The following is a 26,296-nucleotide window of genomic DNA, read 5'->3' on the forward strand; positions in this document are numbered from 1 at the left end:
AGCCAATTTTATTTATCTGAGCAAGCTACCTAATTTTACATGTTGTGATATTTTGGTATTCCTTTAGAGTTCTCAGAAATCATTAATATAAAGAGAATATGCATCTGGTGATGGAATATACTCCATTATTTATTTGTTATTTACCATACTGGAAAATTCTAGTAGGTAGAAAATAGTGAGATTATCACATATACACACAATTTTTTGATAAGCCACAATACATGAATAATATAAAGCCAAGTTTTAAAATCCTCAGTCAATATTATAAATACAAATCCTAAGCCCTTAAGCTAAAATTTCACAAGACAGTCTTCTTGTCCATTATTCATTACAAAAATGCACATATCCCTAATGGGAAAACCACTTCTATCATGAAATACAGAAGATGTGTGAGTCCTGGTTCTGTCTATGCTAATGTAAGTATTTTTATCACTACAGGTTTGTAGGTTTGGTTGTTTTGGGATTCATCTGTGACGGTTTCTTTCTGTGTGTTTGAATTTGATGTATAGATGTATGCTATGAGGACACAAGCTTATTCTTTTCTTTTGTAGGACTTCAGAGTCATTTCAAAGGCATGAGTTGAAATGTTTTAGTAGCATCCCGATAGCCATGGGTTTTAAGATATTTTTTCAAGTTTTTTTTATTATTATGTTAATCACCATACATTACATCATTAGTTTTTGATGTAGAGTTCCATGATTCATTGTTTGTGTATAACACCCAGTGCTCCATGCAGAACGTGCCCTCTTTAGTACCCATCACCAGGCTAACCCATCCCCCACCCCCTCCCCTCTAGAACCCTCAGTTTGTTTTTCAGAGTCCGTCGTCTCTCATGTTCCTCTCCCCCTCCAATTTCCCCCCCTTCATTCTTCCCCTCCTGCTATCTTTTTCTTTCTTTTTTTTTTTTTTAACTTATAATATATTATTTGTTTCAGAGGTACAGATGGGTGATTCAACAGTCTTGCACAATTAACAGTGCTCACCATAGCACATACCCTCCCCAATGTCTGTCACCCAGCCACCCCATCCCTCCCACCCCCACCACTCCAGCAACCCTCAGTTTGTTTCCTGGGATTAAGAATTCCTCATATCAGTGAGGTCATCTGATACATATCTTTCTCTGGTTGACTTATTTCGCTCAGCATAACACCCTCCAGTTCCATCCACGTCATTGCAAACGGCAAGATTTCATTCCTTTTGATGGCTGCATAATATTCCATTGTATATATATACCACATCTTCTTTATCCATTCATCTGTTGGTGAATGTCAATGGCTCTTTCCACAGTTTGGCTATTGTGGACATTGCTGGATAGCCATGGGTTTTAATTCAAAAATAAGTGTAGGCAATAATACTAACACATGCCTACTTGCATTTGTTTCCAATTGTTTCCAAGAAGAATAGAATGAATAGTAGTTTATTAGCACTGACTCCCCATGATACCCTATTGAGTGTGTGACATGTGCATTTTAAAAGTTGTAAATACTGCAAGCATAACCTAATAACGCCTTTTTTTTTTAACTCATTAGCAGTTTCAGCAACAAGTCCTTTATACCTTAGAAATAATCAAAGATAGAGATTCTAAAGTAATTTGACACTACTGAAGCCTTAGAAAGTGGGTCTTTTCAAATTTCCCATGGTAAGTATGAGGAAAGGTCTATATTTGGTATTAGCTGTGAGTAAAGAGTTTTTAATTTATAAAATAAATTTACCTTTATTATCTTTATTTTTTATTATCCTCAAATCTGTCATCATTCCTATAATAGAGAAAAGAGGGAGAAAAGCAAGTGTTATATGTAATATCCTCTAATGAAATATTAATACCACGATCTGAAAATTAAAATTAGTACCTATGAGAAAAGTCAGCTAAACTAATTTTAACCATTAAAACATTTTAAATCACTTCCGATTTTGATATATACAACACACCATGATTATTATGCACTTTTATTATCTTTGGCAGATTATCCTTACCATTTTCTATGTCACTACAATGAAATGGATTTTCCATTTCATGCTACACAGTAGCAATTCATTAGTGTCTATAATGGCACTTGAATTCAATCAACCATATTAAACACTGACCTAGTTTCAGAATGGTTCAAAGAATAGTGATACATATATTTGGATTTTGATAGTCTTAGATTCTGGTAAAAGGTAACATATTTAAGCATTGATAAAATTCATACTGGAACAATGAGTTTAATTGGCCGCCAGACAGTAAGCAAATAAGATGTCAAAAATCTGTGTAATTTAGTAATCCATTAAGCCTAATGTAGCTGCATATGCCAAAGGATTTGACAAAATTGTATTTTAGATAATCATTGTCATCCTTTACTATTTGAATAAAATTTAGAAAAAAATGCTTAATCTGAAAGATTTTAAATTATATATATATTTTTACTACACGGAAGTAAATATGCTCAAGTATTTAAAAAGTAGATGCAATTTATTAGTTCCAGAGGAATAAGCTACAGAGTAGGAATAAATATTTTCAACGCATAAACCTGGCAAATGATTCATACTCATAAAAACCAGTTTTACAAATCAATAAAAGAAGATAGATAAACCAGTAGAAAAAAGGGTAAAGATTTGAACAGACACTCCATAAAAGAAGATATCCAAATACCCAATAAGCATATGTAAAAATTTTCAGTTTCATTAGTCATTAGAAAAATGTAAAATAAAACTACAGTGAGATAACATTATATCACTATCAAATGGCTAAAATGAAAAAGAGCCAATTCTAAGTGTTGTCAAAAATGTGTAGCAATTGAAACTCATTCAATGCCATAAAGAGTGTAAGTTGATACAACTCCTTTAGATAACTGTTTGGCAATGTCTATTAAAGCAAAGCATATGCATACCTTATGACTGATACATTCTGTTCCTAGGTACCTGATAGGAATGCATATATCAGTTCACTAAATCACATGCAAGAATGTTCATAATAGCATTATTAGTAGTAGCCAGAACCTGGTATACTCAAATGCTCATCAACAGATGGAATTTTTTAAAAGTTAATAATGGTATATACCCTCAGTGTCACACATAGGAAAGAAAATGAGTGAACTTCTACAATTGCATGTAACAATATAGATGAATCTCACAAGCATAATGACTACCAAAGGGGAAGAAAAAGACCAGAAACATAAGAATAAATACTGTCTGACTCAGTTTATTTAAAGTTTAAAAACATGCAAAACTAACCAGTATGTTGTTTCAGGTTAGTACTTACCCATGTGATGGGTAGTATTTACTGGGAATAGTATAAGGACACCTTCTAGGGTGCTGCTGATAATAGGATTTCTTATTGTGGATCCTCTTTATACAGATATATCTAATTTTTGAAAGACAATTGAGCTATCAACTTATGATTTATAGACTTATGTGTGTTTTCTACTTCAATAAAATTTTAAAAATATATTTGGTGTCTGAGAACCAAACTGAGGGGTTCTAGAAGGGAGGGGGTTAGGGGCATGGGTTAGCCTGGTGATGGGTATTAAAGAGGGCACGTACTGAATGGAGCACTGGGTGTTATATGCAAACAACGAATCATGGAACACTACATCAAAAACTAATGATGTATGGTGATTAACATAATAAAATATGTATATATATGTGTGTGTGTGTGTGTGTGTGTGTGTATTTGGTGTGGGCAGGTGAATAGCAGAAGGGACCCAATCATAACAAGTAGACCGGTCCTAGAAGCCTCTTTGTCATCTAGGGTCTAAGACTCTCCTCCCTCATGCTAGAGACATGGAGGCAGCCTAGAGACACCAACAGAGGGATCTCACCATGTCCTTATCCCACAGCGGTAGCCTAGGGCAGGCCTGGGAAATCCCTTCTACCTCCTCAGGTAATCCTAGCAGTTACTAGCTAACTGGGAGGCCCAGAAGCACCAAATATATAGACCAAAATAAGCCTGCTAAGACTCTGAAAAACTACTAGTAGAACCACAGCCCACAAAAGTATGCCAAGATCTGAGTACTAAAACTAAACAGAGTTAATGTCTGCTACAATAAGATATTTAATAGAATCCAGAGTCTTCTTTCATAATAGAACAAATGTCTAGCATGCAATAAAAAAAAAACAACACCCTTCTTATCAAGAACCAAGCAAATCACAATGTATATGTGAAAAGATAATCAACTGATGCCAACATAGATGAATGAGATACTGGAATTTTCAAATAAGGATTTTAAAGCAGCCATCATAAAAATTTTCAACAATGAAATACAAATTCTCTTTAAAAATTAAAAGAGTAGGAAAGCTCAGCAAAAAAAAATAGAAATTATAAAAAACCAGTATACCAAAACAATCGTATTTCTGTACACTAAGAATGAATAATCTGTAACTGAAATTAAATGTAATTCCACTTACAAGAGCATAAAATAGAATAAAATGGGAACAAATTTAACAAGTAATTTTAAGACTTGTACACTGGCAACTACAAAATGTAGTTGAAAGAAATTAAAGAAGCCCTAAATAAAGAGAAAGATACCTCATGTTTATGAATTAGAAGACTTTCTATTGTTAAGATGGCAATACTCCCCAGTTGGTATGTAGATTTCATGGAATTCCTATCAAAATCATAGCTGCCTTCCTTGCAGATGTTAAAAACCTGGTCCAAAATTCATATGGAAATGCAAGAGATCCATGATTGCAAAACCACTCTTGAAAAGCACAGAGCTAGAGGACTCACACTTTCTGATTTCAAAATTTATTGTAAAGCTATAGCAATAAAGACAATGTGGTTCTGGCACAAAAGTAGAAATATAGATTAGTGGAATATAATTGAGAATCCAGAATAAACCTTAACATTTATGGCTAATTGGTTTCTGCTAAGGGTGCCAAGACAATTCAGTGTAGGAAAGAATAGTCTTTTTAATAAATGGTGCTGGGATAACTTGCTGCACACATGCAAAATTATGAGGTTGATCACTCTACCTCACACCGTGTACAAAAATTAACTCAAAATAGCTTTGCGCAGTGACAGTATCATAGCCAATGAGGTTTATCCAAGGCGCGATTATTGCTAATTCAAAATAAAGCATACACCTAAATATAAAACTAAAACTATAAAATTCTTAGAAGAAAACATAGGGGTAGATATTCATGACATTGGATTAGGTGGCTCAAAAATCACAACAACAGAAGAAAAATTCTTAAATTGGACCTCATGAAATGAAAAACTTTTATACTTCGAGAGACACCATAAAAAAAGTAAAAAGACAGCCTGCAGAATGGGAGAAAATATTTGCAAATCTGATATTCTGTATCAAGATAGGGACTTGTACTCAAAATATGGAGAATTCATTCAACTTAATATAATAAACAAAATCAATTTAAGTACAGAAAATAAGCAAATAAATTGAACTGATATTTTTTCCAAAGAAAATAAATAAATGGCTAATAAGTACATGAAAAGTTACTTAACATCATTAGTGGTTAGGAAAATGCAAATCAAAACCAGAGTGAGATACCACTTGACATCCACAAGTATACCTTTAATCTGAAAGACAGACAGTAACAAGTGTTGGTGAGGATGTGAAGCAGTTGAACTTCCATACACTGCTGTGGGAATGTAAAATTGGGAAACCTCTTTGGAAAATAGTTTGGCTGCACCTCAAAAGTTAAACATAGAATTACCATGTGACCAAGCAATTTCACTCTTATGTATATACCCAGGAGAAATTTAAAAATAGGCCCATACAAAACTTGTTTGAAATATTCATAGCAATATTATTTGCAATAGCCAAGAAATGGAAACAACCCAAATGTCTATCGACTGATGAATGAAAAACAAAATGTGGTACATACATACAATGGAATACTACTTGGTAATTAAAAAGAATGAAGTATTAATACATGCTATAACATGGATGAACCTTGAAAGCATTATGCTAAGTGAAAGAAGTCAGACACAGAAGGCCACATAATGTATGATTCCGTTTATATGAAATGTCCAAATAGTCAAATCCATAGAGACAGAAAATAGTGGTTTTCAGAGACTAGGGACACAGGAAATGGGGAGTGACTGCTAATCAGTATGGGGCATTTTTTGGAGGTGATGAAAACATTCTGGAATTAGATAGCAATGATAATTGTAAAACTCTGTGAATAAATTAAAAACCACTAATTTTGACTCCTTAAGAGGATGAATGTTTTTTATATGTATTTATATATTAGAAAAACTGTATTTAAGAAAAAAGAAAAAATTATAAAACCTAAAAATTCAGTAACAGAAATTTTTAAAAATCCTTGCTGTATGGACTCCATAGTAGAGTGGAGATGACAGAATAGGATCATTGAACTTGAGGACAGAACAATGGAATTCACTCAGCAGACAAAATGGACTAAAATAATGAACAGAACACCAGGGACCTGTGGGATAAGAACTTTAGAGCCAACATTCCTGTCATCTGAGTCTCAGAAGTGGTGGAGAAAGAGAGTGGGGCTGAAATGGTATTTGAAGAAATAATGGCTAAGAACTTACTAATCTTGGCAAAGGACACAAACCTACAGATCCAGGAAGCTGATTGAACCCCAGCAGGATATACCCAAAATTATTCCCACCAAGAAACATCATAATTAAATTAATAAAATAAAGACAAAGAAAATTGCAATCAGAGAGAGATACTGTGCTACATATACAACACCAGTTTTTATGTCAGTGAATTTCTCTTCTGAAATCATGGAAGCCTGAAAGGAGCAGCACAATATTTTTTAAATGAGGAAAGAAAAGAGCTTTCAACTGTGAGTTCTATATTTGGAGGAACTATCTATCCTTAAGGAATGAAGGGGAAACAAAACATTCTCAGATGAAAGAAAACTGAAAGCATCTATGTCCTACAGACCTACCTTTAAGAGTTATGAAATGGAAATTCTTCAAACTGAAAGGAAATGATAAAGGCAAGAAATTTGGGGCATCAAGAAGAAGGATCAATAAGAAGAATAGAAATATAGGTATGTACCATAGACTATCCTCTTACTCATGAGATTTATAAATCTTTGATGATTGAAAAGAAACATAATGCAGTCTGATACTCAATACAATGATATGTATTTTTTAAAGATTATTTATTTATTTATTTATTTATTTATTTATTTATTTGAGAGATAGAGCAAGAGAGACAGAGCAAGAGAGCACAAGCAGGGGGAGTGGCAGAAGGAGGGGGAGAAGCAGATTCCCTGCAGAGCAGGGAGACCCACAATGGGGCTCTATCCCAGGACCCTGAGATCATGACCTGAGCCAAAGGCAGATGCTTAACTGACTGCACCACCCAAGTATCCCTCAATACAATGATATTTTTTCTTTTCTTTTTTTATTATTATGTTCAATTAGCCAGCATATAGTGCATCATTAGTTTTTGATGTAGTGCTCAACGATTCATTAGTTGCATATAACACCCAGTGCTCATCACCAAAGTGGGGAAGGTAGAGGTCAAAATTGGAAGTGAGGTTCCACATGTCACTGTAAGTGGTAAAATGTAGATTCCAGTGGACTATTTTAAGTCACATGTGCATGTAATAATACCCAGAGCTATCACCATGAAGACTATACAAACAGATATACTCAAAACATGATAAATAAATCAAGCCAGATTCCTTAAATCTGTTCACATAACTTAAAGGAAAGTAAGAAAAGAGAAAGAGAGGAAAGAAAACCAATGAAAACAAAGAAAATAAGTACAAAAATGCAGACTTAAATGCTAACATATTAATAATTAATATAAATAAACTTTGATTAAGGAGAGAGATTAAAGGACAGAGATTGGCAGAGTGGATAAAACAACAAAACTATCTGCTACCTACAAGAAAAACAACTTCAAATTCATCTACATAGGTAGGTTGAAAGTAAAAGGATGGAAATATATATATCATGCAAATATTAAAAACAGTAGTATATTAATATCTGATAAAATAGACTTGAAAGCAAAGAAAATTACTAGAGACAAAGAAGGACATTATATAATGATAAAAGGATCAATCCACCAGGAAGACATAATAATCCTGAGTGTGTATGTACTGAACAACAGATCTTCAAATTACATGAAGCAAAACCTGATAGAACTAAAAGGAAAAATAACAAAATCAATGGTTATACTTGGGTCTTGTACATGCCCCTTACCCCAGGAACTGATAGAGCTACTAGACTAAAAATCACCAAGGGTATAGAAGGTTTGAATAACACCATCAATTTACAAGATGAAGTTAACATGTTAAGAATATTCTACCCAACAACAACAGAATACACATATTTTTCAAGTGCCCATGGGACATTAACTAAGATAGAAATTCTGCTAGGCCATAAAGATAACTTAACAAATTTAAGAGAAAGCATACAGAATGTGTATTCAGACCATAATGAAATCAAATTAGAAATCAATAACAGAAAGAAAACAAGAAAAAATTTTTTAAACATTTGAAATTACACAACAAACTTCTAAATAACCCATTAGTCTCAAAGAAAATTTCTTTTTAAATTTTAGAACTGAAGGAAACTGGAGGAAAACAGAAACACAGCATATCAAAATATTTGGGATGTAGCTAAAGCAGTGCTGAGAGGGAAATTTATAGCACTAAATGCTTATGTTAGAAAGAAGGGTCTCAAATCAATAATCTAAGTTCCTACATAAAGAAACTAGAAAAGAAAGAGTTAAAAATAAACACAAATCAGGCAGAAAGAAGCAAACAATAAAGATTAAAACAGAAATCCAGGAAGCTTGACATAGGAAAACAAGAGAGGATCAGTGAAACTTAAAGCTAGTTCTTAAAAAAATCAGTGGAATTTGTAAATCTCTAGAATTTAATTTGAAAGAGAGAATCTAGGAAAAATAGGGAGAAGACACAAATGGTATCAGATATGAAGTTATTACTACAGATTCTGCAGCTATTTAGGGAATACAATGGACAGCTTTATGCCCATAAATTTAACAACTACGATGAAATGGAACAATTCCTCAAAAATAACAAATTACTGAAACTCAACCAAGATGGAAGAGATAATCCATGGGGCGCCTGGGTGGCTCAGTCATTAAGCGTCTGCCTTTGGCCCAGGTCATGGTCCCAGGGTCCTGGAATTGAGCCCTGCGCTGGGCTCCCTGCTCAGCGGGAAGCCTGCTTCTCCCTCTCTCACTCCCTCTGCTTGTGTTCCTGCTCTCGCTGTCTCTCTCTCTGTCAAATAAATACATAAAATCTTTAAAAAAAGATGAAATAGATAATCCAAATGGTCCTATAACCATTAAAGAAATCAAATTTATAATTTTATTTTACTTTTTAATTTTTTAAAGATGTTATTTATTTTAAAGAGAGAGAGACAGCAGGAGTGTGAGGGGCAGAGGGAGAGGGAGAGAGAGAGAATCTCAAACACATTCCATGCTGAGTAGGGAGCCTGACGAGGGGCTCGATCCCAGAACCCTGGGATCATGAGCTGAAACCAAGAGTCAGATGCTTAACCAACTGCACCACCCAGGCACCCCAAATTTATAATTTTAAATCATTCTTTAAAATTAATTTCTAGGTGCAATTGGTTTCAATGCTGAATTCAAGCAAACATTTAAAGAAGAATTAACAGAACTTTTACATAAATTCTTTTCAAATACAGAAAAGAAAGGAGCACTTCCTAGCTCATTTTAGTTTGTTATTACTCTCATACCTAAAACCAGACAAAGATATTACAAAAAAAAATTACAGTCCCATACCTCTCGTGAACTTAGAAAGAAAAATCTATAATAAAATATTAGAAAACTGAATTCATCAGTATAAAAATAATTATGCACCATGACCAACTGTGATTTATTACAGATCTACAATGCTGGTTCATCATTTGGAAATCAGTGTAATCTGCCATTTGAACCTATAAAGAAAAAATATATATTCATATGATGGAAAAAAGCATTTCACAAAATCCAACACCCATTCATGATTAAAAAAACAAAAACAACTATCAGCAGTTTGGGAATAAAGGGGAATTTCCTGAGCCTAATAAAGAGCGTCTACAAAAAAACAAAAACAAAACCATGGTTAACATCATACTTAGTGGTGAAAGACTGAATGCTTTCCCTGTAAGATCAAGAACAAGGTAAGGATTTCCATTTTCAACACTTTAGGTTTGGTTATTTTCCCATAGACCTTAGAATTTAATTTGAACTACTTTCTTCACTGACTTCCCCTCTGTAGTTTCGGCATTGACATTATTTAAAGCGTACTCACATACAATGAAATATGATGAAATGTGAAAAGTGTGCTTTAGAAGGGTAGAAACAAAATGCAGTTACAGTTGATCCTTGAACAATGCGGAGATTAGGGGCACTGACCCCCTGCACAGTTGAAGATCAGTGTATATCTTTGATGCCCCAAAACTTAACTACTAATCGCCTACTGTTGACTGGAAGCCTTATCAATAACACAAATAGTCAACACGTATTTTGTGTTTTATATATTACACACTCTATTCTTACAAGTAAGCTATAGAAAAGAAAATGTTATTAAGTAAATCATAAGGAAGAGAAAACATATTGGTAGTACAGTACTGTATTTATTGAAAAAAAATCTGCAAATACATGGACCTGCATAAGTCAAACCTGTATTGTTCAAGGGTCAACTGTACTTACAACCACTGTTATTTTACATTGTTCTAGAAGATGTACCAAAGTTACTATATAAGAAACATATGTATTAAAATGCAATAGAATCTACTGAAAAGTTAGCAGAAACAATAAGATAATTCATTATTGTGAATAATTACAAAATGAATATAAAAGCTTTTTTTTTGCCCATGTAAAATTGCCGCCTGTTTTTGAAATCTGATTTTAACTTGATCATATAATCATTTGATGAACTGTGTATTATCTTCTGAGTTGGAATTTAAGAGGCTAGAATTTACTTATTTTGGAAACTTGTCAACTGAATTGAGAGCCCAGAAATAACCCATGTTACATAGGGTCAACTAAGCTTTGACAAGGACACCAAACACTCAATGTGGAAAGAATGGCCTCTCTAATAAATGATGTTGGAAAAATTGATATCCACATGAAAAAGAATGAAATTTGACCCCTATCTTACAACACTCACAAAAATTTGCTCAAAATGAATTTAAGACTTGAATATATAAAACTCCCACGAGCAGGGGTGCCTGGGTGGCTCAGTCATTGGGCGTCTGCCTTTGGCTCATGTCATGATCCCAGGGTCCTCGGATTGAGCCCCGCATTAGGATCCCTGCTCCGTGGGAAGCCTGCTTCTCCCTCTCCCACTCCCCCTGCTTGTGTTCCCTCTCTCACTGTGTCTCTCTCTGTCAAATAAATAAATAAAATCGTAAAACAAAAAAAAGACAACTCCTACAAGTAAACATAAGGGAAAAGCTCCTTGACATTGGTCTTGACAATGAATTTTTTGATATGGCACCTAAAACACAAGCAACAAAATGAAAAGTGAGAGTACATCAAAGTAAAATGTTTCTGCACAGCAAAGGAAACAACAAAATGAAAAGGCAATCTACAGAATAGGAAGAAATATTTTCAAACCATCTCTCTGTTATGGGGTAAATATCTAAGATATATAAGAAAATCTTATAACTCAATACCAAAAAAAAATCTGATTAAAATATGGGCAAAGGTCCTGAATAAATATATTTCAAAAGAAGACATCCAAATAGCCAACAGGTACATGAAAACGTGTCACCATCACTAATCACCAGGAAAATACAAATCCAAACCACAATAAGATACCACCTCACACCTGTTAGGATGGGTAACAGAAAGACAAGTGAAAACAAGTGTTGGCAAGGTGGTGGAGAAATGGAAATCCTTGTATTCTGTTGGTGAGAATGTAGAATGGTGCAGCCACTTTGGAAAACAGTATGGACTTTCCTCAAAAAATTAAAAATAGAACTACCATATGATTCAGCAATCCCATTTCTGGGTATATATCTGAAAGAAATGAAATCTATCTCAAAGAGATATCTGCACCCTCATGTTCATTATAGCATTTTTCACAGTAGCCAAGATACGGAGAAGCCCAATATTCACCAATGGATGAATCATTTAAGAAAACGTGGTATATACATAAAATGAAATATTCAGCTTTAAAAAAAGAAGGAAATCCTGCCATTTGCAACAACACGAATGTAACTAAAGGACATTATGCTAAGTGAAATAAGCCAATTACAGAATGACAAATATTTCGTGATTCCACTTAGATGCGGTATCTAAAATAATCAAACTCTTAGAAGCAAAGAATAGAATGATGGATGCCAGAAGCTTGGAGGAGGAAAAAAGGGTATTGTTTTTCAAAGAGTATAAAATTTCTCTTATGCAAGATAAATAATTTCTAGAGATGTGCTCTACAACATAGTATCTACATTTTTAAATGTGATATTGTACACTTTAAAATATGTTAAGAGGATTGGTCTGGATGGATCTAAAGGTAAGTATTCTTACCAACACACACACACACACACACACACAAGTAAATTACTAGAGATGCTGGATATATTTAACACCTTGGTTGTGGTGATGGTATTGTGGGTATATGCCTATGTCCAAACTCACCAAGATGTATACATTAAATGTGTGTACTTTCTTTGTGTATCAATTATAACTCAATACAACTAAAAACCTAAAAAAATGTAAAAAAGTACATTAATATAATACTAAAAGGTTTCAAAATCAGTGAGTTTTGCAAGGACAAAGGATACAAAGCCAATACATAAAAGCATGGGTATTTCTACATACTGTCAACGAACAGTGAGAAATTGAAATAAATAAGAGTGACATTTACAATATCTCCAAAAAACATGAAATATTTAAGTAAAGTTTTTTTTTTTTTAAAGATTTTATTTATTTATTTGACAGAGAGAGACACAGCGAGAGAGGGAACACAAGCAGGGGGAGCAGGAGAGGGAGAAGCAGACTCCCCACTGAGCAGGGAGCCCGATGCGGGGCTCGATCCCAGGACCCTGGGATCACGACCTGAGCCGAAGGCAGACGCTTAACGACTGAGCCACCCAGGCGCCCCTTTTTAAGTAAAGTTTAACAAAATATGTGCTGAAGACTATGAAACACTGATGAAAGAAATCAAAGAAGACCTAACTAAATGGAGAAATATACTTTTTCTCATGGCTTGGAAAAATCAATATTGTTAAGATTGCAGTAGTCCTCAAATTGATCTATAAATTTAACATAATCCTGATAAAAATTCCAGTATATTTTTAATATAAATCAATAAGCTGATTTTAAAAATTATACGAAATGCAAAGGAATTACAGTTACCTAAACAAATTTGAGAAAGAACCAAGTTGGAGGATTCACAACACTTGGTTTCAAGGCTTATTCTGAAGTGATTTTTCTTTTTTTTTTAAATTTTTTAATTTAAATTCAATTTAGTTACATATAGTGTCTTTATAGTGTATTACTAGTTTCAGGGGTAGAAGTTAGTGATTCATCAGTTGCATATAACCCCCAGTGCTTATTACATCAAGTGCCCTCCTTAATGCACGTTACCCAATTACCCCATTCCCCGCCCACTTCCCCTCTAGCAACCCTCAGTTTCCTATAGTTAAGAGTTTCTTATGGTTTGCCTCCCTCTCTGTTTTTATCTTATTTTATTTTTCCTTCCCTTCCCCTCTGTTCATCTGTCTTTCTTAAATTCCACATATGAGTGAAAGAAGTGATTGTTCTTAACAGGGGACTGTTTTGCTCCCTTGGGAACATTTGGCAATGGTCTGGGGACATTTTGGCTTTCATAACCTGGAGGCTGCTAGTGGCATTGAGTGGATAGAGGCTAGAGATGCTGGTAAATATTTACAATGCACAGTTTACCCCCAAACAAAGAATTATCCAGCCCAAAATATCAATAATGGTAAGGTTGAGAAATCCTCTAAAACTATGTGATGAGCACTGGGTGTTATACGCGTGCAACTGATAAATTATTGAACACTACATCTGAAACTAATGATGTACTATATGTTTGCCAATTGAATTTGAACAAAAAAATTTTTAAAAAAGGGAAAAAACTATAGTAATCAAGACAATGCAGCATTGGTGAGAAGGTAAATGTGTAGATTAATGGAACAAAAGCATACCAACATATATAGTCAATCAGTTTCAGCCAAAATCAAAACGTATTTCAATAGAGAATGTTTAGATCCTTTCTTTATCAAATGCTGTTGGAACAACTGGATATCAATATGCAAAAAAATAAATAAACCTCAACTCATACTTCACATTAATATGCAAAAATTAACTCAAAATAGATTATAAAATCAAATTTAAAACCTAAGATCATTAAATATCTAAAAGAAAACATGGAAAAATCATTGTGATCCTCGTTAGGCAAAGATTTTTTAGATATATCAAAATTGTGACCTATGGAAGGAAACACTGGTAAATTGGACTTACTAAATGAATCTGAAAAACAAACCATAGACTGGGAGAAAATAGTTGCAAAGCTCATATCTGACCAAGAACTTAGTTGTAAAATGTATGAAGAATTCTCAAAACACAACAAAATAAACAATACAATTTTTAAAATATGCAAAAGATTTGAACATACTTTTCAACAAAGAAGAATCATGAATGCCCAATAAGCACTTGAAAAGATTTTCACTCTCATTAGTCTTAGCATAAATTAAAACAGCAATATGGTACTACTCCTACTACTATTACTGTAATACCAGGACTACACACACACACACTAAAAAACAAAAAGAAAACACAGTAGCAGAGAAGGATGCGTAACAACTGAACTCTCAAATACTGTTTTGTCATATAGTCACTTTGGAAAAACAGGCAGATTTTTATATAGTTGAACAGATACACACCATATATCATAACAATCCCATTCCTTCATATTTACCCAAAAGAAATAAGAACTTACGTGCACACAGAAGTCATATATGAACATTTATAATGGCTTTATTAATAAACATGAAAACCTGGAAGTAATTCCAAGGTTTATCACTTGGTAAATGAACAAAGTGTGGTATATCCACATAATGGAATGCTACCTGGCACTGAGAAAAAACAAAATTACTGAGAGAACAACATGGATGAATCTCAAAGGCATTATGCTGAGTGAAAGAAGTGAAACTCAATAAATTCAAAACGTCCTATTTGATTCCATTTGTATGAAATTTAAAAAACACAAAATTATAGGGGGAAAAATGGATCAGTGGTTAACAAGGGCTCATCATAGGAGGAGGAATTAGCTTAAAAAGGGCCAGAAGAGAATATTTTGATATGATGGAGTTGTTTTATTTCTTGATTATAGTGGTTGTCACACAATTTTATAACAAAACTCATAAAACTATAATTTAAAAGGTGAATCTTACATTATGGAAGTTATACTTCAGAACACCTGACTTCAAAATTTTTTAAAAAAAAACTAGATGCAATGTCTTCTGTTTAATAAAAATAAATATATGCTTGCTCCTATTTTCAACTACGTATGTATGTACATATGGATTTTCTTCATGTATTTCAACTCAAACGTGTCATAACAGTGAAAGCAGAAGCATATATGAGAATTTGATCATCCTCTATTAAGCTAGATATTAAAGAGATTTGCAAACATATAAAATAATGCCACTCTTCTCACAAAGTTTTAGTTCTTTTAAATATTTTTCTTTGTAAAAATGCATTGTTGCTGTTCTAAAAATGTGGTAAGTTTTGATAGCAATAATTTACAAAAACAAAAGCTCTTTGGGATCCACAACATCTTTTAAGAGGGAAAAGAGTCTTGACACCAAAAAGTTTGAAAAGACCAATGACTTGCAAGGAAACTGGTGTCTGAATGACCAGGAGGAGCAGAGCTGCTCTGGAAGTTATTGATTAATAACATTAGGGGGGCGCCTGGGTGGCTCAGTTGGTTAGGCGACTGCCTTCGGCTCAGGTCATGACCCTGGAGTCCTGGGATTGAGTCCCACATCAGGCTCCCTGCTCGGCGGGGAGTCTGCTTCTCCCTCTGACCCTCCCCCCTCTCATGTACTCTATCTCTCTCTCATTCTCGCTCTCTCACATAAATAAATAAATAAATCTTTAAAAAAAATTTAAAAAATAACATTAGGATTGTTTTGTGATACAGAAATAAATTCCTTTGTTCTTTATAATCAGTCTGTTGTTGGATTCCTTTGTGACAAAAACCAACCACACCTTAACTAAATATAATAAGAATGAGTCACCCACTACATGAAACACTGCTACATTCTCACATTTAATTTCCACAATAATATTATATATAGGCATTTAATTTATTTTTTAAAAGATTATTTATTTATTTGTTTGTTTGAGAGAGAGAGCTGGGGGAGGAGCAGAGGGAGAGAGACAAGCCCACTCAGCGCTGGGCTTGGAGCCTGTCGTGAGGCTCAGTCCCACAACTCTGAGATCATGACCTGAGCCCAAACCAAGAGTCAGACACTTAATTGACTGAGCCATCCAGGCACCCGATATGCAGGCATTTTATATTCATTTCTACACATGAAGAAAGTGAGTCTCAGAGAGGAACTAACTTCCCCAAGGTCATACAGCTAATAAGTTTCTTATTCAGATCTTATTCCAAAACCTAAATATTTTGATCATATAGTATACAGACATGGAGGCAGACAGAACTGGATTCATATTCTTGTTTAATCATTTACCACTGTTAAGATTTGATAGCTATTAAATGGAAATTTGGATAGTACCTATTTCACAGTGCTGTGAGAATTTTAAAAAATGAGTAAATGTAAAATTTAGTCTGAGATATATACTAAATAAATGTTAACTGTTATTACATCTCAGTGCCTCTCTTCATCTGGTAGCAGGGGGTTTCATGGTGCTTTGAAAACTATATGTAAAGTGCTCAGAGCAACATATTTGGCATGTTATTAACAAAAAGTAAGTGTTAGCTATAATTATTATTCCTGCATTTGTTGTTTGAGGAAAACTCCTTTGTTCTAGTAGGCTTATTCTTAAAATCATTTCAAGTATCTTGTATTTCATATAAAATTTCTGGTGAAGCGCTCACAGCTCTGAACTAGTAATTTACAAGACAGAATCGGATATTACCACTTCTGACATTATTTCTCAGTTGAATTTAGAGAATATATGGTCCGGGACATTATCTGAGATATCAAGACTTTGCCTCATCACTCAAGCCTAATGGACAGGCTGAATAGTTTTTTTCTTTTAAGAGACTGAAATGCACTTAGCAAGATTTTCATCACTTACTGTGTTTTTCTGTGTTGAACAATAGGAGGGTATATATCCAGCTTGTCTAGTCCATACACACTTACATGAGATTTTATAGCATAAATGAAAAACTATGTAGGATACTTCTCTATTTAAACTCATTACTTGCTCATGAGAGAAAAAAAAAAAGACATTCTTTCAATTTAAATACACTGTCCCTCTTGAAGAAAGTCATCAAAAACATAAAACTGAAAATTTTCCTCTCTCCCTTCCTCTTCATCCAATACAGTTCCCACCTCATTCCTAATGGTTTCCACTTTTATTAGTTTCATATGTATCCTTCCAGAGATTTCCCTTTTAAATGCAGATACAAGCACCACAGAATTTGCTAAGAATTTTGGCATTTAACCAAACTGGGTTCTTGCCGTAAACATTAAGATGAAAAGATCTGCGTCATATCATGTGGATCCATAGTATGCCTGCTGGGAGACTTGACAACAGCGGACACTAGAAACATACTCTGAATGTTTATCTAGTGGTTTTATTTCTTCTTTTTGTCTCTGGCAGTGATTTAGGGTGGAATTTGCCTGGAGTTGTTATTGAACTCTTCTTAAAGCCCTACCCATTTCCTGCCACCCCAACCCAATTGTGTTTTAAGTAGAAAGCTGAAACGTGAAGATGGTGAAGATGAACACGGACATGTTTTAGTCCTTGGCATCTCAAGGCAAAATTGGTACTTGAAATCAAATCTCTGCCTTCAGATCCCATAGTCTTTGTCTATACTATGCTCCAGTCCATTCTATCCTTGTTTTTGCAGATTTTTAAAATTTGCATTATATATGCACTTAAGCCGAGGAAATATCAGAAGTTATGGGAGATTTATATAAAAAAGATGATCTTTATTGAAAAGGGCTTAAAGTTATACTGATTTTAAGAAGTAGGTGTAATTCTTGGGGTGCCTGGGTGGTTCAGTCATTAAGCGTCTGCCTTTGGCTCAGGTCGTGATCCTTGGGTCCTGGGATCGAGCCCCGCATCGGGCTACCTACTCAGCGGGAAGCCTGCTTCTCCCTCTCCCACTCCCCCAGCTTGTGTTCCCTCTCTCGCTGTGTCTCTGTCAAATAAATAAAATCTTAAAAAAAAAAAAAAAAAAGAAGTAGCTGTAATTCTTTTCTAATGTTCCTTTATTTTCTTCTCATCTTCCTTTAAAATGATACTTTGGTATTTTGTAATAATGGTTGCTGTTGCATGAAAGTTAGTGTCCATCAGGTCTGTGTTGGATCCTTTATTAGTTGGATAATGTAGTAATGCTAATTTTAGTAACCAAAGGAATTTATTTCTCTCTCATGGGCCAGTTTAATGTATCTATTCCTGCCAATAAGCTACTTTCTCCCGTGGAGTGAGTCAAGGAACCCTTTCCCTTTCATCTGTGGCCCCCTCATTCCCGAGGTATTCCAGTGCACAGAATGGTAAATAGACTGCAGGAGGCACACTTACTTCTTAAAAACCATGGCCTTGAAGTTATACACATACACATCTGATGCATCCCTTTAGGATGAAATTGTAATAAACTACCTTAAAAGAGTAATTTTATCCATTGCCGGATAACAAGTCATCTCTGGCACAGACTCTTTCCGGGTAGTTTATCACTTTAGGTATTGTCTCACTGTGTGGCCTGTAATTTTGTACATGAGCAGCATGTTGTGAAATTTTGTTTTAATTCAGTAAAGTGACAAAATAACAAGCACCACACTTGGTGTCGAGTATTTGTGTATAAGTGCTCACAGTCAGTGCAGAGTATTTCTAGAATGAGGATCAGGTCTGTGTTTGCCTCTAGTCTCTACTTGTCTTTAGGTGTGTGACCTTGGGAAAATCATTTAATCTCTCGGAGCCTGTGTTTCCTCATCCATAAATTGAGGAGGTCTTACGATCTCCAAAGGTCTTTTCAATGTTAAAATTCTGTGAAATTAGAGCTATGTAAATTTTTAAAGTTTGTAGTGTCATTTTTTCCACTTGTTTATTTGTTGCTTACATTTTAATGAAATATAATTTCATCATCATTTTAAGGCAATAGTCCTCACTGAAAGAGTAAAAAATTGTTATTTATATTTATTCATGCCTAGTTAAATTTAACAGCAACATGAAATAAATGATTACCTGTTTGGATATAATTTCATAATAAGGCCTCTGAAGGTCGTTTGAAATACTGCACTAATTAATGTTTTATTTCCAGCCTTCCTTAATTATTCTAGCCAGATGGTCCTTTATTTATGTTATTGCTAGAGGTTTCCAGCTGAGGTTGTTTGATTGTTGAAGAAAAATATGTGATGGCACCATAAGATAACTGTAATTGAATTGTTAGGTATGTTAGAGCATTTGAGCCTTCTGTCCCTGTTTTATCCACATCTGGGAAATAAGTTTGTTAACAAAGCACTTTGACACCTCATCTGATGCTTGAGTGAAATTCTGAACTGTGTGGAAGGAATTCAAATGGGAAAATGACACTGCATTTTATTGTAAAAGGAGACACTTTGCAAATTTCTCTCTGTGCAAAATTCATTTCGTGAATGATTAAAAAAAAACTTTAAAATAAGTATACTTTTAAGGACATGATCTGTTTTCCAATGTCCTAATAACTTCGGGAATAAGCTGTTCTATTAAGGTCAAATTTAAAATTTGTGCAGATTAGCCACTATTTAGGAAGCAGTTAAATGGAATTTTTATGGCATAGAACTTCAAAAGTCTAAATGAATTATCAGCTGAATAGATAGTCCAATAAAAGAAACAGACTTAAAGTGGAAAATAAAAGTGATAAAGTGATAGTAAATTAGAGAATAGAACTAAAAGCTCCATTGTTATGAAGAACAACAGTAGACCTGAATTATCTATGTTTCTTTAGAAAGTATCTCTTCTTCTTTCACTTGTGAGTTTTAGAATTACTAAATAAATTAACAGCATTTGAGCTGGAAGCTTCTATCAGCCAAGTTAGGTAGGAAGCCTTATTAACATGGCCGTTGGCAACTTAACACTGGACAATTTTCTTCCAAGCGAACGTGATTTCATTATTATAGTACTTAAGCTGTGCACATGCAGAATAAATCAGTTCAATGACCTTCTTCCCAATATGTTCAAAGACTTTGAAACCTTAGCATATGCAGAGCTGATGCAACTGGACATTATTGTCCAAACATTTTGTGATTTAGTCTATATGCTCTTTGTTTGTTTCTTAGAGGCTTTGTCTTGTCTTTGCTTATCATGATGTATATGTAAATAAAATTTTATTGATAAGAAGATTATTTTCTTTAAATCATGTTACTGCATGAATGTAATATGCTTAATAGATATTTATTATTAATAATTAAAGAGGTAACAAGTCTGGGAGATAATTTGATACTTAATGAAATGAGCAAAGCAAAACAAATAAGTGACTCCCAACAGAATGTACCTACATACACACACATGTATATTCATTTGAATAGAAAAATTGACCATGTGGATTTAGAAAAAATTTTTAAGGAATCAAAGAGGAAGGTATAAGAGGATTGTATTGTTGTTTTGTCTTCTTTTTATATTTTTCTATCATTTTGCTTGCTTTTGGCAATAAATATTCAACTGCATCCTTAAGTTAGCCATCTTTTTTTTTTTTTTTGACGGGGAGAGAGAGAGAGGGAGAGAGAGAGCACAAGCAGGGGAAGTGGCAGGCAGAGGCAGAGGGAGAAGCAGGCTCTCTGCAGAGCAGGGGAAGCCTGATGCGGAACTCGATCCCAGGACCCCGGGATCATGACCTGAGCCAAAGGCAGTCGTTTAACCAACTGAGCCACCCAGGCGCCCTTAAGTTAGCCATCTTAAAAGCACTGAATGATGCCTCATAAAAGAAATAGCTTAATAGAGTGTTGTTTGTGTGTTTTTCTTTATTAACTTGTCCCCATTTCTGCCATTATTTAATTGACTTTCAATCTGAATAATTTCTCTCTGCAGTAGGCTTTTTGGACCAATTGCTGAAGTAAATCTCTGAATTTATATAGCCCTGAACATATTTTAATTTGATCTTGTGGAACATATACTAAGAACATCCACATGGGCATCATTAAGTGTACTTAGTTCTGGGCAGAATGAGAGTCAGTTCGAGTGTTTTTTGGCTTGCCATGGAAAAACACATAATGATGCCCTTACTTCAGCTATTGGCCACCACCTAGTTTATAAACTAGGGGAAGATCAATGTTCCCAAAGTTGGCATGAATTAAAAGAAAAGTTATGTTTGAAAAGACAACTGAGGTTTTTGTGAAAGTCAAAGAGATTATGAGAAATTAGATGGGAGACCTTTATATAAGTATCTTGCTAGGAATTATTAAATGTGCTTCTATTCAGATTCATAAAATGATTAAATAGTACCTTTGACCAATTTGCTTTGATTATTTGCTTTGAAGTTGACTTTTCTAGTTCTCATCATTTACCAATGGTTGGTTCATGCTGAATTATCCCCCTTTTATATGGCAACAGTATATAAATACTGTATATGGAACTTAACATTGGCCCACGAAATGATATAGTAATACACACTAGAATAAACTCTTTAGTTATCTCCCATTGTAATTATGAAGACTACTGCAGTTTTCTTGTTTAAAGGCTCTATAAAATAAGTTATAGGGGGTGCCTGGGTGGCTCAGTGTTTAAGCATCTGCCTTCAGCTCAGGTCATGATCCCAGAGTCCTGGGATGGAGCCCCGCCTCAGGCTCCCTCGCTGAGGCAATACTAAATATCGTAGTAACTGCCTCTTCCTCTCCTTCTGCCTGCCACTGTATACATTCTCTCTCTCTCTCTCTCTACCAAATAAATAAAATCTTAAAAAAAATAAGTTATAGGAATTTATTTTTTCTATGCACTTAGGGCCATCTTGTTAACAAATGTGGTCGTAGATTTTAATAAATTTATGCAACATAGTAGAATCCTAAATAATTGTTAATAAAGAATTATTCTTTGCAGTTTTAGCCTTTCATATAATTTTGCACATTTTCATAGCTTTAAAGAGCATTTCTCTATCCAGAAGTACCTACCTGATCACTGTTTGTTTGTTTGTTTTACCTTTAGACTAATACAGTCTAAGGGGAGTTGGAACTTTTTCTGTTTTGTATTTTTCTCATACATTTGAGATGGTAAAATCATTCATCATTTTCAATTGCTAGAAAAGAATTCACTGAATGTGATATGAGTGAAAAGCCAGATGCATAGAAAACCCCTTCACTGACCAATAATAATAGGTACTGATATACATTTTGTCTGTAGCACCTCAGTAACATATGCTTTCCTAGTGATTTGTGAAATATACCTGTCCAGTGCAAGTGAACATGGACAGAGGGCTTGCAGAAGAGAGAAAACATTTAGGAGAACCAGAATAATGGAAACATGTATATAGCCATTCCTGTTAATTGATGATAAAATGTCATGGATTTTTTTAAGGACAAAACCTTAATGAAGGAGTATACTCAGACTCAGATAGTCTCAAAGCATCTCAATAGAATCAGAGCATACTATTCTGCATACATCTTATTTTTAAGAGACGTAGGGCACCTAAAGATTACATATTTGCTTGTAATGGTTACATTGTCATATAATAACTGACTATGACATTATGTGGTATTAAGCTTAAAAACCACTAGATAAGAAATTTTTGCTAGTTGTCTAAATTTTATTTTGATAAAGATGGACCTTTTTCTGAGTTTGTCTTATTTTCTAAATCATTATTGGTCATTTATTATAGATGAATTATTGGAAGTCTATAGTGCATGTAGATTTCCTTTCAGTTTAGTAAAGTGGGAAGTCTATTATTACCAATTTAAATATTGTAGTTTCTAGTTAAAAATTAGGCAGAGCTTTTGTATTAGTCACTTTTTAAGTAATAGTTTATATTTGTCACTGCATAAAATAATTATAACACTAAAACTGTAAACACTAAATCAATAGGCAATCTAATAAATGCCAGCAATTGAAAAAACACATTTGGCTCATAAATAAAACCCTTCAGATTTATGACATTGTGTTTAAAAGCTTTCACATGCTTTTATTTTTGAGCTCTGATACGTGCATTTTCAAAAATTTACTGGCTGTTTACAAATATGTTTTTATATATGTGGCTATGCATGTGTAAGTAGCCATCTGAAATTATTGTGTTCATTTATTTTGTCCGTTAGTCCCTCCTCATGTCTTTCAGTATGAAATCCACGCTCATCAACATCAAATAAAAGGCACTGAGTGATGTGATCATAGTTTTCTCCCCCAGGCTTATCTTTCAATATGTCTTTCTGCCCCAGATTCTTACAAAGCCACACTGGCTTTGCCCTGAATCCACCATGATTTTTCTTTTCCAAATCTGTTAGCAATCTTTGACCCCATGTTTAAGATGTTCGCTAACTCCTTCATTACTCAAAACTGTCCACCATTCTCAAACAATAACAGCAATATCCTTCCAATGGACTTTCAGCTGTCAGGTTACCATTGTCCTCTGGAGGGTCTTCCCAGGCAATCAGCCCTCACTCTGAGCTAAGCGTTTCACCTTTGTCCCTTTATAGCAGCCTGCATTTACCCCCATTGTGGGACTTGCCATACTGTCACAGAGTTACCTGCTTACTCATCTCTCCCTCCCAATACTCTAAGCTCCTTATTTGCAGAAATGATGTCTTCTTTAATCTTTATATCTTCAAAACAATACAGCACAATGCCCTGACACATAGCAGGCACTCAATAAATGCTTGTTTATCAAACAAAATCATTCATGAGGTCCACCTATTAATGCAATCTTAAATTGCCTGTGATTACATCTTTTTATATGCAACGTTTCTGGGTTTAGATAATGTATCTTGAATACTAATATTAAATATGATCATTTCTGGTTTCTCTTGTGGGACAATGAAATAGCCCTCCCTAGTTGTCTCTGAAAATGTGTTTATCCTCAGAATTGAATGCAGTGTAAGCAGGCTAATAACGTTCTTTTTAATTATTGACATTTTGGCAAAACAGGGAATGTTTTCCAGTTATTTGCACATGGGAGAGATTGGCATTGCTGTTGTAGATAGAATGAAAATTTGTGAATTTCTAACAAGTCTCTTCTTCCTGCTGTTATTCTCCTTTCTCCTTGACTAGTTTAAAATGTTACCTGGAAAACTGTTTATTTAACTATTTTTACTTGCATTTTCCTTTTTTTTTTTTTGGAATGAAATTTTTAATTCCTTCAAGTAAGAGACTGTTCAATGTATCTCTTAGCATGATGCTTTATGTGTAGTTGGTATTCATTGTTAGCTGAGTATGATAATTACTGACAGGAAATAGAAAAATTTTCGTTATTGCTTCAAACAGATGTGGTAGATTTAAGAAGACTACAAATTCTTTGGTCTCACTCCAAAGAAAGGTGACGTTATATTCCCTTCTCTTGGATCTGGGTGGACTCTATGCTGGCTTCCTCTACTTGTATACTGTGTATGTGACACTATGCTAACACTGCCTTGAAAATTGGCAGCGCTCACTTCTTGTCTCCCAGAACACTTGCTCTAGAATATTTGCTCAGGGTAAGCCAGCAGGTCTGCCTCCTTTGAGACCACCAAGTCGTGAAAAGCTCAAAGCATGTGGATAGAAGAATTGGGAGGGTGGGGAGGAAGAGACAGAGAGAGAGGAAGAGAGGAACGAGGGAAGGGAGGGAGCGAGTTAGAGAGGCACTAAGAAGCATCGAGATACCAGATATGTGACTGAAGAAACCATTTGGAAGTGGACATTCCAGTCCCATTACCCACAGCTGACACATGAATCAGAGATGATCTTCCAAAATTCCTGACTCACAAAATTATGAATCAAGTGTTAGTATAATTTGTTAAGCTACAATGGATTATCAGAACAAAGAGTGATAGCTTTATACAAGACCTAGAAGCTTGACATAGTTTAATCTCTACCTCATGAATAAGTATGAAAGTATATTATCAAGGCCATTATTTTATTTGAAAGCTGTTAAGGGAAATGTCTTTATTATACAACTTAAAGAAGAGTGCATCATGACTTGTACCTTTCTCATTCTTGACAACCACCACATGTTGCCAGGTTTCTTTTTATACTTCTTATTAATGAATAAATTATTTAATTTTTGCTTTTTTCTTTAAATATTGGCACAAAGAAAGTCTGAGGTACTCTAAATAATAGAATTTTAGGGGATAAAGTGTCACCCAAGATGATTATCTCATTCTGTAGTAACTGCCTCTTCTGAATTTTGTAAACACTTTCTTTGATTTGCTTGTTATTATTTTGAGGTTTCATTTTACACCTTTAGGGCAAACCCAACCCACTTAGGTGGCAACAAGTAAAGGGAGAGAAATTAAAGTAGCAAACTGCTGGAAATTGCTAGTAATCCAAATCAACTTGAGCTCTTTCCATATATTAATGCTTAAAACTTCACATGATGATGGACTGTGAATTAATGAAAACACGTTTATTGTCATAGTGATTGTGTCAGTAGAAGGAATAAGAACATTTTGAGCTGTTAGACTTGCTACATTTTCTTTTATTTTTAACTAAAGTCCTTCACCTTATGATTTTATCCTTTGTCTACTGTAAAATTCCTCCCCCAATTCCTCCTTAGACCATTCACTAAGGGGGAAGTAAGCTTGATCATATGTACTGGTACTGCTAAATAGTCCTTATTTGCACATAGGTTTTCTCATTATGATGTTATTAGCATCAGTCGACTTTGTGACCAGAAGAACAGAGAATAGCACCTCCACTGTTTGGTATTAGCCAGGCCTCCTGCTGTACTTGTTGATCTCCAACAGTGCTCTTGGTTCCTCTCACCTTTGTCCTTCCAAGAATTTAATTCAGTGATTTTCAACTCCATGCCATTTTAACAAATATTTTGCAGTGTTCCTTTTATTAACATAGAATGAAACTTATTACCAATATAACTTAAATAAATACATGATTTTAAAAAGGAGTAAGATGTCCTAATGTAAAAGAGGCAAAGGAAAGTGATCTATGAAAACTAATGTATATTTTAATATCCAAATATTTGTATATATTTGTGCTTTAAGATATAATGAAGTAGTCAGATGCTTTCATTAATTCAGAGAATTACCACAAATATGACAGCTACAGAC

General features: G+C 34.3%; 1 protein-coding gene and 1 pseudogene across 1 annotated transcript in view; both read left to right on the forward strand.

Annotated features, from left to right (window-relative positions):
- ATRNL1 (attractin like 1) overlaps window positions 1-26,296 on the forward strand; it is an 804,411-nt gene that overhangs the window by 473,447 nt on the left and 304,668 nt on the right. The window lies entirely within an intron of this gene.
- On the forward strand, window positions 4,982-5,099 carry LOC123847164 (U4 spliceosomal RNA; annotated as a pseudogene).

The sequence above is a fragment of the Mirounga angustirostris genome, unplaced genomic scaffold (assembly GCF_029215605.1).
Source record: "Mirounga angustirostris isolate CCGP_5_RB_7025 unplaced genomic scaffold, mMirAng1.0.hap1 SCAF_6, whole genome shotgun sequence".
Classification (NCBI taxonomy): Eukaryota; Metazoa; Chordata; class Mammalia; order Carnivora; family Phocidae; genus Mirounga; species Mirounga angustirostris.